This window comes from Lissotriton helveticus, chromosome 10, assembly GCF_964261635.1.
Source record: "Lissotriton helveticus chromosome 10, aLisHel1.1, whole genome shotgun sequence".
NCBI lineage: Eukaryota > Metazoa > Chordata > Amphibia > Caudata > Salamandridae > Lissotriton > Lissotriton helveticus.
This window is the reverse complement of record NC_136071.1, coordinates 537,679,312-537,693,235: the sequence shown is the minus strand read 5'-3', so window position 1 is coordinate 537,693,235 and position 13,924 is coordinate 537,679,312. Positions and strand designations below refer to the sequence as shown.

General features: G+C 41.7%; 1 protein-coding gene across 2 annotated transcripts in view; it reads right to left on the bottom strand.

Annotated features, from left to right (window-relative positions):
- Positions 1 to 13,924, bottom strand: part of LOC144784359 (hemoglobin subunit beta-1-like) — an 83,853-nt gene that overhangs the window by 17,271 nt on the left and 52,658 nt on the right. The window contains exon 2 of one of the 2 annotated variants that reach the window (XM_078663085.1): positions 3,970 to 4,089. The gene's annotated coding sequence lies outside the window, so the exon portion shown is untranslated. Of the gene's footprint in view, positions 1 to 3,969; positions 4,141 to 13,924 lie in introns of those variants that run through there. The other variant, XM_078663084.1, reaches the window with a different exon arrangement.

The following is a 13,924-nucleotide window of genomic DNA, read 5'->3' as shown; positions in this document are numbered from 1 at the left end:
GGGTATACAAGCAAACACTTTAAATATTACTCTAAAGCAATACTAAGAAAGACTACAATGTTTGGATTTAATGTGAAGACGGCAGGATCCAGGCGGGATGGCGGTTCCTGACTTTGAGCTCTACTACTTAGCTGCCCAGCTGCAGATACTTACGCACAACGTTGTGGCGGAATTTCGGGGTCCTGAACAATTGCGAGGCGCAGGGATACAGAGGCATGTCCTTTCGTACATAGTCTTACAACAAAAACTTAATTTAAAGGACTTGACGATGGAAGAGAAAACCATGAGGCTCTGTTGGAACAGGAGCCAGCGTAGAGCCGGGGTAGCACACCCGTACGCGCCGGAGATTCCATTGGGGATGCTGACAGCATTGCCACATGGTGGGGACTGGTCCTCCCTCATGGAATGGGAACGACTGGGACTCCAAATGGTGGGAGATTTATATGAAGATGGGGGGCTGCTGCCATTTCAGGCCTTGAAGGAGAGATATGATCTCCCAGATGGTAGCTTCCTGATTTATGCGGCGGTCACAGTGGTGCTTCGAAAACATTGGAAGGGGGGCAGGTGGAACCGGTGACTACCATGGCTTGCCAATATGCTGTAATGGCCGCGGGAACCCTTAAGCCAGTCACATACCTGCAATCGCGGATGTTGCGCGAGGGACTCCAACCACTAGCTGACCTGAAACTAAAGTGGGAGGCGAACATAGGCAGGCCAATACCAGACACAGTATGGGGCCACATTCTGAGGAGAACATGGAAGGGGAGCAGAAATGCGCGTTTCCAGCAGGTGCAATTTTTTATTTTGCACCGTGCTTATCTGACGCACCTATGACGCAGCGTGTCCTAGGTGCTTGGAACGAGGCGTGGAGCTAGAACATATGCTCTGGAACTGTCCGGCTTTGGGAAGATATTGGGTGGAGGTAGGGGAGCTCCTTAATGAGGTCACAGATAGACATTTAGATTTTGACATGGCAGTATGCTTGCTACACTGGTTCCCACATACGACCAAAACTAAAGTAACCAGTAAATTCATAATTTGGGGTTATTCTTGGCGAAGCGGAAAATTACCTGGCACTGGAAATCGAAGGAAGGGCCATCGAGCAAGAGATGGAGAACTGAGCTGTATAAGTGGGCTAGTAGTGAGAGCTCCATTAGGCTTCGACAGGCCAAGCGCACGGCTAATGAAAAGGCGTTGGATATGGCCAGGGCCTGGGACACGTTGGTGCAGGCTTTGCTGGACTTACAGAGGGGGGAGAAGGGCTAGAGCGTAAGAAAACAACATGTGATACTTAAATGTGCGCATTGTGTTACAAACTTTATCCTTATAACTGATGTTATGCTATGATATGTGTATTTGGAATGTACCCGCACCAATTGCCCCATGGGGAGAGGGATCCAGGGGTTAGTTGGGAGTACATATGAAGACGTATTTGATGGTTTTAAGTGAAGTGGAAGCTCTGTTGGTTTGTATGACGATTAAAAATCAATAAAATATGTTTTAAAAAAAAAGACGGCAGGATCCACATAAGAAATACCGTACTAAGGGGCCCATTAGGATGGCGGGCGGATTGCCCCCGCCAGGCTGTCGGTAGCCACCGCCAGCCTGGCGGGGACAATCCGCCCGCCATCCGCACCTAAATTCCCCCCCCCGCCATATTAGAATGGCGGGGGGGACCGCAGCGGATGGAAAGACCGTCCGCCGCTTTTCCGCCCCGGTCGCAAGGCGACCAGGCTGAAAATGTTTAATATGGTGGCGGTGTCTATTACGTCCTCACGCCATCCTAATGGGGTCCTATGTCTTCAGGTCATCCAGGTGTTTGGTTGTCTCCATTATGAACTTCTGCACCTCAGTACCTTGTGCAGAAACATTAGGGTTGTGCAGAATCGCATTGCACCAAGTGAATTATTTGTGGTGTCTCTTTGTCTATGGATTGACACTCACATTTCTAGAAAGAGAAGAGGCAACAGCATCTATCTATCTATCTATCTATCTATCTATCTATCTATCTATCTATCTATCTATCTATCTATCTCTTTCTAAAGCTTTAATCATGATTGTGACATAGTTACGAAAATTAAGAGTTTAAAATGATAGTTCTTTTGAGTTACAACCTACAGTGCCTTCTTGATATGTGCTCGTGTATGTGTTTGAATGTGATTGCGTGAAAAACTTGTTTGGTCGTTATTACTGACCGGATGTATGACGTTACAACGCATACTTTTACAACGCATACCTTTACAACGAAATTTTTACAACGCAAAAACCATTACAACGCATGTATTTACAACGCATGTTTTTACAACGCAGGTACCTTTACAACGCATACCATTACAACGTAAGTATTGGTAAGTATATAATTATATTTAAAATGTTATATGTTTGGGTTTTTTAAGGGGTATTTTTAGGGTTCAGGGTCAGTTTGGGGTTTTTGGGTAAAGGGGTATTTTTAGGGTTCAGGGTCAGTTTTGGGTTTTTGGGTAAAGGGGTATTTTTAGGGTTCAGGTCAGTTTTGGGTTTTTGGGTAAAGGGGTATTTTTAGGGTTCAGGGTCAGTTTTGGGCATTTGGGTAATCATCTTCATAGCTGTATTTTTATTGTGTTTCTTAACTGACGAGGTAATATGCTATTTATTACCTTTAATGAGCGCCGGGCAGACAATGACAAAGCATTGAGGGGTCATGATGCCTCTCCCCTCCATCTATTACACTCTGCACATATGTGTTAAACCAGTGTATTTATGCAAGTATATATTTATTTTCTAAAAATGTATTTACCCAAAGACGCAATGAAGTAAGCTAAAATGCCTTAGAAGAAACGTAAAGATTAGCAATAGCGCTGTTTCACTGTATAAAGTAATTCGTGCAACCAGTGAGGCAGTAAACTGTGTTTTACTCTAGTTATTTTTTCCAATGTTGCTCTTGTCTGTCAAACTGGAACTTCACCTTTGTAAAGTAATGCCTCTTCACTTTTGTAATGTAATGATGGATCATTACATGATACATGCGAATGTGCTTTTATTAGTACAGTTGTAAATAGAGAGTGTGTGGGTGTATATGTGTGGGGGAGAGAGAGTGGGAGTAAGAGAGTGTGTGTGTGAGGGAGTGGGAGAGTATGTGGGGGAGTGGGAGAGTGTGTGTGGGGGATGGGAGTTTGTATGTAGGAGAGTGGGAGAGTGTGTGTGCAGGACAGTGTGTGTGGGGGAGTAGGAGACTGTGTGGGGGGAATGGGAGAGTGTGTGCAGGGGGATGGGAGTTTGTATGTAGGGGAGTGGGAGAGTGTGTGTTGGGGGAGTGGAAGAGTGTGTGTGGGGTGAGGGAGAGAGTGTGTGGGGGAATGAGAGAGTGTATGTGGGTGGAGTGGGAGGGAAACATCCTTTACAACGCAACTTTTACCACGCAGTGCCTTTACGACGCAACTATTACAACGCATGTCATTACAACGCATAGCACTGGGGGGCGCTCTAGGGTAGGGAATAGATTTAAATTACTATCCAACACCTTCCCTACTATCCACGGGGACTGGAGTTGGAATAGTAAATTAAACTATTCACTATCCAGCACCCCTAAGCGCTATGCGTTGTAAAGGCATGCGTTGTAAAAACCGTGTTGTAAAGGCATGCGTGGTAAAAGCATGCGTTGTAATTTTATACATCCGGAGTGGGAGTGTGTGTGTGTTTGGGGGGACTTGGAGAGTGTGTGTGGGGGAGTGGGAGAGTCTATGTGTGGGGCAGTGGAAGTGTGTGTGTGTGGGGGGAGTGGGAGAGTGTGTGTGTTTGTGAAGGGAGTGAGAAAGTGTCTGTGTGGGGGGAGTGCAAGAGTGTGTGTGGTGTTGAAGTGGGAGAGTGTGTGTGTGTGTGTGGGAGTGATTGTGTGGGGGTGTGTGTCTGTGTGAATGTGGGAGAGAGCGAGAGATTCTGGTCTATACATTGCGTTCTATTTACAGTTAAATATTCACGTGTTTGACTTACCTCCCAAGACATTCACCTCCTATTTGTTAAGCATGTGTTTTGATCCAGACGTCGTGAATGAATCTCCTCTCTCCAGTTGTAAATGGCCCGGTGGCTGTTGTAAGACGACACTGAGACCCTCTGCAAAAACAGAGCAATTATAAATGTCCCTGCTTCAGAGTGCGCACAACGCAGGCACTTTTTCCCGCTCATATATTGGCTGAAACGTCAAAAGTGTGGGTGTGGTTTGGCTGCTTGACAGAAGCAAGCCTTTACCAGCTCAGAGACGCTTCAGTTCTCGAAAACAACCATTTTTGATATGCTTTAATGCGCTTTTTACAGTATTTAAAAAATGAACAAGTTAGGTGCAAACACCTTTCTGTATATTTTCTTATTAAATGGAAGTTCTGAAATTTTTCCTTGTGGGAAGCTACTTTTATTGCTAAAATCACCCAAAATATATAATATAACATAAATTCAATGTATTCGCTAAAACACGCTACATCTAGCAAGTGAAAAAAAACACGCCCAGGAAAAATAATGAAGAAATGCACCTCAGAATCCGAAAAGTGAAGATCAGCTGCTAGAAAGGCGTCCACTCGTGTGACCCCCAAGGACAATGCTGCTGCTGCTTGAATGCCACAATCATGTTCCTTCATTCCAGCTCCAAGGAAATGGTACCGGAAACCTCATGATTCACCCCAAATGGCCTGCTTTTAAAAGGAGTCCATTGCAAACTGCACTTGCATTATCAAGGACTGAACAGGCTTCAAGGTGGCATGAAGCACGCTGCCACCTTTGCCATGCAGGGTGCCATATCGATCACTGACACTGTGTACATCACCTACATGAACACAGCAAGCCAAAGGGCATGCTGAAGCCAATGAAGTGCCATGAAGGAATTACAAGACGACATATTTGGCACTGCGGTAAATGCTTAAATAAATGAATGTCACTCTGTAACAGTGGATACATTTCACTAGCTTATCTCACTGCTGACGAGCTAGGATTGTGCTCAAGAGGAAGCTATCAACTGAATTTACATTAAATTGTCCAGAAAAAAAAGTGGGCTTTTTAATACATTTTCTATTTCACTGATGGCAGTCATTTTGAAATGTGTTTAAGGTTGCACATATAAACACCATAAACAAGCAAATAACGTTTGTGCTATCTAAATATATATAAAAAGAAAAACACATTATAGGATTAACTTTTAAAACCTGACCATAAGAACTGATACAAAATAGGATAATATAAAAAATGTGAACTATTTAGCCTAGTTCCTTTTTTGGTGCTACTTGAATTATAAAATTGCTTCAGTGAATATGTCAGCAGCTAATCACATGGGAAATCTTTTTCCTCTTGATTAGAATTTTACTACAGTACATAGGCATAGTTCTTCCATCAACTAATTTGAGTTATAAAACTCTACGTTTTACAGTGGTAGTTTAGCTTCATTTTCGTGTAATGTATTTGTTTTATAGGTAATTACTTTAAAAAAACAGTAACATTGTTTACATTACGGAAAATATGTTTTATATTGTTTCTTATCGGCCCTCCCAAAAAACATTAATAAGTAAATACACAAGGATTTATATAAAACGTAGAATTGTTCATGCGGTCTGCACATTGAAATGTGCTTAAACTACATTTTGACCCATCTAAAAAATCAGTGGTACAAACTGCAAGTTTACTAGTGGCATTGGTATAATGTTTTTTGAACTCCGTCAATTCCAGTTGCTAATATCAAAGCTCAGTCGGTTAATGCATCTACTGCAGAGGTACACAGGAGCATGAGTTCCGCAGATATGAACCTCGGTAAGTGTGATATATAATTTCGAGGTCCACAAATGGGAATCTTGGAGTTAACACAAGTTTTATTTCTGCAGTAAATCATATAAGCAGTCTCGAGGGGAGCAGCACAGTTCTGGGATGCAACCCAGGGAAGAGTCCACTGCCCACTACACTAATATGGTTCATAATGGAAAACTCATTGGGGCATATTACCAACGATCAGCGATATTTATCGCTAACTAGGCTTAGCAACGAATTTGTTATCGCTAAGCATCGCCGGAAACTATCGCTGAGATAACTTGCTATTAGCAAGGTTTATCTCCAAAGCGATAATTTTTCCGGCGATAGCGTGAATATCACTGAGTATACAGCGATATTCACGCATTAGCGACAAAATGTTCTTAGCCATGTTATCTACCTCCCATTGGATAACATGGCTAAGAACTGGTCTGAGCAGGCGTTAGTTTTTGGAGATATTCGCGCTTAGCGCGTATATTTCCAATGCTACGCCTGCCTTGTTAATAGGCGATAGCGACGTTATTGAATGCTTTCAGTCGCTAACGGGTTGGGTACGCCCACTTTGCATGTCCTTAGCGATAAACATCGCTAACATGCAAAGCGGGCCCCAAACTGCTTGCTATCGCCTATAAGCTGTCGCTAACAACAGTTAGCGACAGCTTGCTAATAGGGCGATAGAATTATCGCCGCTTAGCGGCCGAAAACAGCCGCTAAATCGGCGATAATTGTCTATCGCCCCCTTGGTACTATGCCCCATTATTTGTTAAAAGTACCACAAGTTCCTTTAAGTAAAAAAAAAAAATCCATTAGGAGATGAAAACACTGGGTGGTTTTCTGTTACTTACAGGCAATTGTTTCTGTAATTGTAGCCAATCCCACGGGGATGCAAATAGTGACCTGTCAAATTAATATTGAGTAGGTATTTAATTCTGTGATCCCCTAGCGACTGAAGATGTTTTGACGTGACCTATTAGTGTACAGGTTACATTGAATAATCAGTAACAAATTGCAAATAATGGGTGCATCATTTGTGACCACTAGTTGTGACCTGTCCCCTAGTTCATCTGGCGTTATCAAAAGGTATTTAGCCAGCACTCGCATATATGGTTTTCTCAACAGGCTGGGTAGTGTTTCCTAATCTGTTCTCTTAGTAACACAACACTTATCCTGTCGTGAACTCATGCCATTTTTTCCATATCTGTCTTTTTATACAGCTAATTACATCGTCTATGCAGTGGTGCTGGAAAAAGTTTCAGAGTGGGGGTGCTTCCATCAGTGTTACATCACTGAATTCATAGAGTTTGCGGTGAGCCCCTTAACTATGAAACAGGAGGAAACAGGGTGAGACCCTTAACTATGAGACAGGAGGAAACAAGGTGGGAAAGGGTTCAACAAAAAAATACTCCGAAAGCAGAAAGAGAGGAGAAAAGGTTCGGAAACTGGGTAACCTTCCAGGGGAGGAAGAACTCCCTAAGAATTCAGGGAGGGGTGGAAAAAGACCAAAAACTCAAAATATAAAGAAAGATGCCAGAAAAAAGGAAAATGTTGGATTAAAAGTAATAGATTCAAGAGACAAAAAGTGGATATACTTTGAACCCTCTGAAGTAGAGAAGGGGAGGACAAAGCTAAGGAAAATTGTTCCCCATAATCGCTCCCAACTGCTATTTTCTTTTTCAAAATGCCCACACCTGAGAGAAATTGGATCTAAAGATCTGAGGCAGGTAGGTTTCAGCCTTAATAATAAAGGCAAGGAATTTACAAAAGTTGAAGTCGACTCAGAGCTGGTAAAAACGGCAATCTTAAATGCTGAAAAAGAAATACTAAAAGAAGGAATAAGGTTAATACGAGAGATTGAATTGGAAAGGGTAAACCTGCCTGGCAATGCCTTCCTGAAATGTCATGCAGGTCTGGGAAAAAGGCAAGTAAGATTGATAGCAGGGGCATGCGGGGAAAGAACAAATATTAACGTAGTGGTAGAGAACCCGGAGCCCTGTAAAACCTGGGGTAACTGAAGCTTGGGAGACAGTTACATAAGCCCCCCCCCCGTGGGCTTTGAGTCAGTCTGGCCACCTTAGAGAGATTGATTAGGGAGGCGGGTTGTTGTGTAGCCTAAAAATAATTTTATGGAACATAAATGGATTTATAGGGAAAACAAAGACTGACAGTATAAAAAATGTTTCACGGCAGGCAGACATTATTTGTCTGCAGGAAACATGGCTACGCGACAATACCCCGGTAATCGAAGGGTGTGTCCAATCTATATAAACCAGTAATACAAGATTTGGACATCCACCTGGGTGGATTATGGCACTCACTTCCACAAGGATTGCGAAAAAAGTGCAAACGGGTGCTGTTTAGTGAGTTATCCCTGCTGGTCTCTGAAAGGTTAAATTACTGTGTGATTGTGGTGAACACCTATATACAACGGGCCTCTCAAGAGGTGTATGAAAGAGAATTGGGGCTATTTAAAGATGATATGAATTCCTTGTGGGATATGTATGGAAATAATTAGAGGAGATTTAAAGAAAAATGCTGGGATAACTTATTGGAAATAATAGAAACAAAAAATATCAAAGGTTTCTGGCAGTTGATCCAAGACACCTTGGGTCAGACCCCGGGAACCATGAGCTGTGTAGTTGATGAGGCATCTTGGGAGGAGTACCTAGGCCAATTAATAAATGCAAGCCATGTGCCCGTAAAAAGCAAGGAAAGAGTCCCTATGGAAAGGGAAGCAAAGAGCTAATACCTTTATTCTTGCTAGAAAAAGTGAAGGATACTATTAGGAAGTTAAACTTAACTCGAGCCGCAGAGCCAGACAACCTACCTGCTGTTATAATTAAAACAGAGCTAAACTGGTGGGCACATTTCTTCTCTAGGATGTTTTCAGCTGTCCCAGATTCAGGAATTATCCCAACATCGTGGAGGGCGGGTTGCGATTAGGCCTCTGCACTAGAAAGAGGACAGGAAGGACCCTAAGAACTACAGATTAATTAATCTGTTAGATATTGGAGTGAAAGTGTTCTCTAAAATAATACGTGGCAGACTGAAGGAGTGGGTTGAGCTACACTCGATTGTGCCAGTGGAACAAGGAGGGTTTAAGGAGGGGCACTCAACCATTGACCATTGCTTTGCCTTATGGGCATTAGCTCAGAAGTCTTTGGAACAGTAAGGTAGATTATACTGCTGTTTTGTTGACTTTCGTGCGGCTTTTGATCTAGTAGACATGGAGTGTCTTTGGGAGACGTTAAAAAGTTATAACATTCCTGAAGAACTCCTAGTAATAATCCAGGAGTAGCATAGTCAGAAATGGGCACAGGCCATCAAAGATAGAATGGGGGGGCTTGACATCAGAGATATTGATTAATAACGGCCTAAGACAGGTTGCGTATTAGCCCCGCTTCTTTTCGCAATCTTCCTTGCTGATCTACTTTCCTTTTTGATGACTGAAAGAAGTGCAAGCCCAAAAGTAAATGGGAAGCATTTGTCCTGTCTACTGTATGCAGAAGATTTAGTAATCCTTGATCAGACAGAATTGGGTCTGCAAAGGAAGCTAAATGTGTTTGTTATATATTGTGCAACTAAATATCTCGCAGTGAACATGGATAAAACAAAAATCCTGTGCTTCAGGAAGAGACATCAAAAATGCAATTGGTTTTTGGGGCAAACAAAATTAGAAATTGTCAACGTGTATAAATATCTGGGAATATGCTTTGACAAGTCTCTAAAATGGGACACGCACCTAGAGGCCCAGAAAGCTAAAGCCTAAGCCTCTGTTTGCGGGTTGAAAAATGTAAATCGTAATTATGGCGCTATATCCCACAGACCTTTGCTGAAGGCCTACAATGCAATAATCCCCTACAATTGCAGTATGGAGCAGAAATTATAAGTCTAGGAGGGGAAAGTACCTGGGATAGTGAGGAAGGTAAATGCTTAAAAGCATCGATGCCACTGCCAAGCTCATCAATGGCAGGCAATTAGGCTGGAGCTAGACGTGACATCATGGAACGTCATGGTCCAAGTGAGTTTACTTAGATTTTGGAAACTACTGGGGTCAGGAGAAAATGTGGAAGTGTCACGATGGTGTATGAAGGAGATTCAGCAGACTGAACTAAAGTGGGCGAAAGCAATAAGAAAGAAACTCTACTCCATCTATGATAATTTGAAGGTGAAAATTGATCCACAGTCCTTGCATATTGATGAACCAAAAAGTGTACTCAAATCTTTATGGAAGGAAAAGTCTAGACTCATTGATATGGAGTACCTGATACAAAAAGAGTCAGTGCAATTCATGATAAATGGCTAAATTAGGAAAGAAAACTGGTATCCCTATCTAGACACCCTACCTAATCAATGGAACAGAATGAACTTACTAAGGGTTAGAGTTGGTATTAAACCTGCTCGATCAAATGACAAAATAAAAAGGGAACTGATGCAACCAGATGGTAGATGTACATGCAGGATAGGCATGAAATGCAATTGTTTATACATTTTAATGGCTTGTCAAAATTTGTTAGCCCAGCAAAAATAGGTTTTACGAACGTTTTTCTCAAAGTATGATACTAGGTCACATACGCAAGCAATTGAGCTCCTTATGGACATGCATTATCTCGATATTGCAATAGCTGTGGCAAAGTTTATCCAGGCTGTTAAAAGGTTGTTTATGGTACAAGGAATGGAGGATGGACTGAGTAATGATAAATAGAGATTTTAAACTGTATAATTTTAGATGTTTTAAAATAGAATTTTAGTTATTTTAGCTATTTGAATGTGTTCATAACTTATGTATGGAATTGTTTTTAACAAAATTAAGATTGATGCTAAGAAAATTAGTCTCATATTGTAATGAAATGACGAATCTGTAATAATTTGTTGGAATTTAAAACAAAATGTAATATTTTATCATGTTTTATGTGGTTTAAAGAGCAAAGGTCTAAATAAATTTACTTTTTGGTTAGCATAGAGTTTATGAAAAATCCACATATTACATAAAGAACAAATGTATCAAATCAAGCATCCCATTTAGCAGGAGTGGCAAGGATGTGATTTGCAGCCTGCAGAGCATTTTAGAGCACACTATCACAAATATATCATTAAAGCATGTTGTAGTAGCACACCGGCATTTAATAATAGCATATTTTCCAGTGCAATGCCCACTAAATGCGCATACATACAGTGTACTGATAAAACTAAGCATAGCTGCCAGGTTTCCCAGGTGTGATGTGCTGCTCTGCTCCTGGTTTTTCCCTTTGAATTCTGGCACTTGGAGTCCCGGCTTTTATAATTAAATAAACAAGACTACAAGTCCCATAATTCAAAGTTAAAACTTGGACTGGAGCAGCACATCACGCAAGGACCTGAGAAACTTGGTAGAGATGCGTATGTAGGGCACAAAGGATTGCTAATGGGTGGAGTTTCAGCTGGTATTTTCCATATATGCTTCATGGAGAGGTGTCTTGATTTGTTTTGATTGTATTAAAAACTTTGTTTCCATAACACTTCAGAAATACAATAAAATGTGTCTCATTTCTGCATTCCTACGGAGTGATGTATTTTGAAATAGATGTACAGTTCAATAACAGGAATATATATGTTGTTGTGTGTTAGACATCCTACAGTCTTTCCTTTCATACTCCATGTATGCCAGTCGAGATTGTCACATAGCTCATAGTTCACTTTATAAAATCCCATTAAACTGAATTCACAGAAGGGAAAGTAAACACCAACCTCCATGTTCAAAGAATAAGCAGCAATTTGTCATAATAAGTAGCCTGACATTTGACCTCTCTTTTTGAAGGCACATCAAATGTGACAAGTTAAAAACACAATTTACAGGCATCTTTATTGCCCATTCACCTTCTGAACTTCAGCACGGTTATTCTGCACTTCTACTTCCAGTGCCTATGCGTATATGTTGGCTAAAAAGTCACTGTAGATCAGAGGTTGATCAGCCATTATCTGAGATGGAATAAACTAGGAACTTTGGGAGACCGATGGTGATGCAGAGGACAAATCTGCAGTATTGGTAAGCCCAGAAGCAGTTTGATCGCCAGAGGTGTGACTAAAGAAGATGCTATTTCATGAGAGATATTTGGTGCCCACCTTTCTCTAGATCAAGCTGTTAGACTTCTCTCTATAAATACACCAAGCAAATTATGTATTGCCACCATCTACACAATTTCAAATACTCTACTGACCCTTAGTGGTAGGCTTTAGTTAACATACGTTTCACAGCATTAGGCAAAAACTTTACATAGGTAACACATTCCTTTCAATGTATATTTTGATTTAATTATTCTCAAAACCTTCAATTCATGCCAATAAACTGAACAGCTGTGGATACATTTAGAAACAGTTCAGAGCTTTGACGATGAGGGACTCAATTGTTAAAACAAACACCCTCTCGAAATTATTTCCAGATAAAGGCGAGTGTAAACCACCCATAGCCATGATGTTGAGTTCATGTTCTTTCGAGTCCTAACAAATACAATCAAAAACACACTTTTAAAGAATCATGCTCCAGGTTTCCAGGTAAACATCTCACTGTTGTCCTATTTAAGTATAGGGTGGTCAAATCATTTTATGTATTTTTGTTTGCAAGTTTAGACTACAAGCTGCAGTGTCTCTATGTGTGGCATTGTTCTGTAGCAGAACAATTTGGACTGTGCTATGTTTAGAGGGGGCTCCTCCATTTGAGCAGAGATAGGTCGCACCAGAAGCCCCAGAGCTGAAAAATAAAATGGTAATAATTTCATATATTACCATTTTATTTTTCAGCTATTTCCGAGCAAGTATCAGGACAGGGCAGGGCCAGTGCTGCCGAGTGGAAGCAGCAGGGAGCTGTGCGCTTTAAAATGTGCATGTCTCTTTGGACACCTGTCTTGCGATGGACAGCCAGACGTGCATTTTAAACTTTTCTAACCTATTTGTCTCCGACAGCAGGGTTAGAGGAAAGCGCAGGCCTCCAGTGCTCTTGAGAGCGCTCACTGAGGCAGCTCCCCCCAATTTTAGTGCTGCTGTCTTGCTGCGAGAGCAGCACCAGGATTGGTTTGTACAGTTTCCTGGTTCCGGAGAAGACATTCGAGGGAGTAGGACGTCACGTTGCAAACGAGAAAGGGAAATAGATGTTTTTTATGCCCCCTGCCTCACCATCCTCGGTACATGCCAGCCACCACCTACTTTGTTTTAGAATAGAACCTGGAATTGGTTCAAGAACTGGCAACTGTTTTTTAAAAGGAATTCATCTCTTCTCCAGAAAAGGTACCTCTGATGTCTGTGAAGTGTGAGGAGTGTAAATTGGGGTAGGATAGTGTATGTTTTCCTTGTTCTTGCTACTGTGATGACAACAATTTGCTATCAGTATCAGTACATAAGGAATTTAAAACATTAAAAAACAAGTTGCTCTTTCATTTGAGTAATCACCTATTTCCAAGTGGTGCACTGAACAGCCAAGATAAATCCAGAACTGCCCTAGTGCATTTTTAGTGTGAGTTAAAAGGGATATAATATGTATATGATGCATATGTATATGATTTATAAGACTGCCCTCAGTGTCTTAAGAGGGTCAGGTCCTGTCTGTGCTCAGCAAACTAAAATATGGTGGTTAAGATTTGCCCCTCTCGGGCCCTCTATTCCTGCCCTCGATGATATCTCATGGAAGGACTGGCACTCAATGCTCACTAAGCGAAAGTTGCCCAGTGTCATCTAAGTAAAGTGCTAATAGTCTCAGCTCTGAAAAGCTGAGACTTATGGAAAACCAGGCATGTGTCCATGGTTACAGCGTGCGTGTGTTGCTTTGCAAAAGAGTCATGTCCTCCAGGCTGCTTAAGATGGAGAATGTGTTCACGTTCGGCCCTTTAAGAAGTGTCAGGAGTAACTTTACTCACAAAGCGGCATAAACCCAGTGCATGGGCTGCCTGGGATATTAAAGTATTATGAAGAGCAGGACAGTCTCCTGACTTCAGTGCCTTGGACTCTCTTCGAAGCCAAAACTGCGCAGGCTGGACCCCTCCCAAACAGAAGTACACTGGAGGTCCTTGCCTGGGCCTTGCACTTCTTCAATATAATTAATTTATATAATAATAAAGAAAAGCAGACCCAGTCTACTTATGCATGCGGAGGTAGCTAACCCAGAGATTAGGTGCCCACAAATACTTATCTTTTCTCT